Raw genomic sequence first — 4,849 nt, 5'->3', positions numbered from 1 at the left:
CTCCCTGGCTGGTCAACCTATGACGTATGATCTTGGGATTGACTATCTGAGGCCAGTGCGGTCTCTGAGATGAACATCCCACAAATTTCTCTGCCTGTCTGGGTTATTCAAATCATGTTTTGTTTTGTTTGCTTCCCCCCACAATACATTGACTTACACTAACCCTCAATAAAGTTCATTGCACTCAAGAATATTTTGCTTTCTCACAATACTATGGATTTGGAGGGTGCTATCCCTTTAAAAATACTTTCACAGCTGGGTGCAGTGGTCTACTTCTGTATTCCTTGCTGCTGGCAAACTGAGGTTCATGGATCTCGTGAGCTCCTGGTGTTTGAGCAGAGTGGGCTAAATGGATGGAATTGGCACAGGTCAGAAAAAATGGAGCAAATTAAAGTTTCTGTGTTGGTTGGTATTAGAATCAGTCCTATGTTCGTCAGCTCCAGGAGGGAGGAGGGAAGAAGGGTGGGAAAGATCATGAATCATGTAACCATGGAAAAATATTCTAAATGAATCAATTAATTTTAAAAAAGGAATCGGTCCTATGAGAGGCCAATGTACTTCCAAATCTGTGTAAGATAAAGTATAAGAAAGGAAGGGGAAAAGAAGCAGAAAGGAAGGGAAGAGAAGGGTTAGTTAAATGAGCCCCAGTACCAGGGGACCACCAAGTTGCCTAAAGTAGAAGCAAAGCATTCCTTTTTGAAAATGGAAGGGATCAAGGCATTTATAACAATCTAAGTGTTGAAAGATTCATAAGTAACCCCTGCACTTCCTGCCTTAGAGAGATAAAGAGATGCAGAGCTTAATTATTTTTAAGGACTTTCTCAGAGAATGATATTGGACTGGAACATTAGAGATAATTCTTTCTGTTTAAAAGGTGAAGAAATGGAACCACAGAGAGGTAACACGATTTACCCAAGGTCATTTAACAGCTAAAGGTAGAACCTTAAGTAGAACTCAATTCTCCTGACTCCTAGGCATAGGCTAATTTCATCAATGCAATATTGTTTCTTATGACTCTAGTTTGTGTTGGTTTTTGGGAAACCATCTGATAAATACCTATTAGAATATAGATTCAGTTTTTATTTCTCTCTTAAGTAAGACAAGTGCCCAAATGAACTTGGTCTCAGTCTGTTGACCAAGCTTGATCACTGATCACCAGAGTCTACCATAGAGACTACTTTATTCTGTGCAATTCTTGCCCTTCAGCCTTCTCCTTACTGTTGGTCTAGAGCAGTGGTTCCCAAACTTTTTTGGCCTACCACGCCCTTTCCAGAAAAAAATATTACTTGGTGCCCCCTGGAAATTAATTTTTTTTTTATTTTAGTAGCAATTAATAGGAAAGATAAATGCACCTGTGGCCATCGCTGCCTACCTGGATCGCTGCAGCACCCACCAGGGGGCAGTGGCGCCCACTTTGGGAATCACTGCTCTAGAAGCTTAGGGTTAACTCAGAGATATAGAAATCAAGGAAATATCCTTTCATGCACTGAGCAAGAAGGGAATAAACAGAAAGGAAGGAAATAAAAGAGGTCTAGGGGATGTCCCATTAGTTTATCCACAGAATTCTGAATCAGCAATGAAAAAAATACTCACTTACAATATTGAAAGCAATCAAAGGATATCTACATCTGCTCTGATATGGAGAAGAATGGCCCCTACTTCACATATCTTAAGGGAGATCGTATGTATATCATAAATGAATTATAATAACCTAAATTACTACATTCAATATTACCCAGCATCACTCAAGTTTCAACTGGAATGATCCTCTCCTAGCAAGATCCTTTGTGCCTATATCCAAAAGTTCTTTCCCCCCAATGTCCAGTTCCCTATTTAAGCCCCCACTAGCCTACTTTGGGGTGATACTACTTTCTTTTGCCCTCTCCTGGGTCCTCTCCTTTATCCTCCTATATGTTCTTTGTTCTGTCTTCCACTGACTTCTCCATAGTGCCTTCTTTGTTTATGAGAGGAACATACTGTTACTCTTCTGGGTGTTCTAGGAGAAATAAGGAAAAGTTCCAAGGTCCATTCCTAATACAGTCTGAGGTTACATCTCTTTCCTTCAAAATCTGCAACTCTAAAAATGAGATTCTAGTCTGGTAGAGGTTCACGTCAGTATCTAGGCATCTAGACAAAAGGAGATTCACTCAAGAAAAGGATTTTCACAATTGATCACTCAATGGAAGCTCAGTCTCAGCTCCCTCCACTTATCCAACTACACAAAAGCATTTGGCACCAAACTACTTCCAAGATAGGATGACTCTCATGGTACTCTGAATATTGGGACTTCCTTGAACAAAATGTTTAAATAAGACTCCAAACAGGTAGCCACATCTTTGTAGCTTTTTGACACTTCATCCTGCATTGTCCCCTTCTGGAGTGTTATATTGAAACTCTGGGAGCAGAGAGTCTCACCCTTGATTGACGGGTGAGGTCCTTTGGATCTTGGAATGTTCCCAGAGGCTGTGAGGACAGGGGAGAAAGTGGTTGGCCAAGGGGGGTATAAATACCCTGGCAGCCCTGGTTTTGGCTTCCTTTCCTTCCCTTGGACTTGTGATCTGTAGATCCTGGTCTTTGGGGATTGGTGACTTGCCGAGTTCAACCTTGCAAGATCCTCCTGTCTTGTACTTTACTAGCATTGTCAACCTGTACCCAGACCATCGCTCTTCTGATTCTACTGCCCCTAGATATTAGGAAATCAAATCATCTGTAGTTATCTAGGTTTCCCAGGGCCCGGGAGGGATCCGGGAAGTGGGTAGAAGAAGAAGTGGGTGGAAAGGGGTGGATCCTGAAGGCTGTATAGGCATAACATCTAGCAGAAAGAAGAAGAAGCTGAAAAACATCAAGCAGCAGCTTGCTTACTCTGCTTTGGCTTTGGCCAGGCTGAGCCAGAGGAGCTAACTACCAGGATCAATTACCTGCCTACAGTTCTGAGGGCTTATTGTCATAAAAGTAATTAGGGTTTCCCAATTTCTCTAGCCATTCCCAATACCCCTCTTTGCTAATTATAGATAAAGCCTTTCAAGTACCTTCCTGGAGTGGTTATTTCATAGCTTCTCTGTAGATACGCAGTCAGATAAACCATTACCAAGGCTGATAGAACCCAAATCTATTATCAATCAACCCCAGGTGGGACTTGAAGGGATACCATCCATTGACCTGAAGGATCCTGCCTGGGCACTGTTATAAAGTAGGGAGGTGTCACATCATCTAGCTAGGGCAAGCTTTAGGTGATCTTGCCCTAGTCACCTATCTGGACTCCATTGCTGTCACACAATTACCAGTGGTAGTATCCAGTTTAGTTTACCCTGCCTCCCTCTCCATCTATCCAGCTAAATTTCTTTATTTATATGACAGTTTTTGGAGAAGCCAGGCTTTTGAACCTAGCTAAAGCAGAAAAGAGCAAAGAGTAATGGGGATATTAAGAATGTCTTTAATCTTGTCAATATTAAGTTTGAACTCACCTTCCAGAAGAAAAATCAGTAGATCCCTGAGACAGGACCAATGTGCAACAATACTCTACTCCATTCCCTTCAACATGAACTATGCTAAAAATTCCCTAAAAAGCAATAAATCTGAATTTTCATTCACACTGTGGCAGGGTGAAGCTCAACTGTATCTCTGTAGACATACCTTCCTGGTCATCTCTGACTATATTGATGTGATATTTAGTTTCTGCCAAACTAGCTTCTGGTTTTCCCAACAATTTTTACCAATCAGTGAATTCTTATTCCAAAAACATAAAATTTTACATTTCTCCAACACAAGGTTACTATGATCTTTTACAACTTTTAAATTATATGTCAATTCTATTCTGCTGATATATTTTTCTATTTATAAGCTAGTACCAGATAGTTTTGATAATTACTGCTTTAAAATATAGTTTGAAATCTAGTACTGCTAGAGCTCCTTCTTTAACAATTTTTTTCATTATTTCCTTTGATATTCTTGACCTTTTGTTTTTCCAAATGAATTGTTATCTTTTTTATACTTCAGTGAGGTATTTTTTGGTAATTCAATTGAGATGGCATTAAATAGGGAGGTTAGTTTAGGTAAGATTGTCATTTTAATTATATTGACTGTCTATCCAAGAGAAATTAATATTTCTCCAATTATTTAAATCTGACTTCATTTGTATGAAAATAATATTATAATTGTATTCATATAGTTTCTGGATTTGTTTTGGAAGACATACACCTAGGCATTTTATTCTATCAATGATTAGTTTTAAAGAGTTATTCCTTATCATTGATCTAGTGATACTATTGACACCAAAGAAAAGAAAGAAAGCAGAGTCACTATATCATTTAAAAGAAAACATACAAGACAGACTAGGTGGCTCAAATGAACTGGGAAACAGGAATGGAGATGGGAGATCCTGGTTTCAAATCATGCGCAAGCCACTTCCTACCTGAATGACCCCAAGTAAATCACTTAGCTCCCATTCTCTAGCCCTCATCACATTTCTGCCTTGAATTAAATATATAATATTAATTCTAAGAAAATAGAGTTAAATAAACACACGAAAGAATAGATCAAAATACAGATATGAAGGATAGCTTTAAATGACAGTAAATTTGTTTTATACTTATAAAAATGCAAATGTTCTAATAGACATTCATGGATTCAAATATAATCATCTTATCTTTTTTTCTTTTCTACTACATATATGGAAATTCATTTTTTCTTTTCACTTTTAAGTCAAAAAGTCTTTTAAGACAAAAAATAAAATCATAAAAATGGAATCAAAGTGAAACAAAAAATCTAACATGGAGAGAAAAAGAAACTCCACTAAAAATAACTACAGAAAGTATAAAAAACTTGAGAGTGTATTTATATTTTGTACTAC

The sequence above is a fragment of the Gracilinanus agilis genome, chromosome 5 (assembly GCF_016433145.1).
Source record: "Gracilinanus agilis isolate LMUSP501 chromosome 5, AgileGrace, whole genome shotgun sequence".
Lineage (NCBI taxonomy): Eukaryota > Metazoa > Chordata > Mammalia > Didelphimorphia > Didelphidae > Gracilinanus > Gracilinanus agilis.
This window is presented reverse-complemented; position numbering follows the sequence as displayed.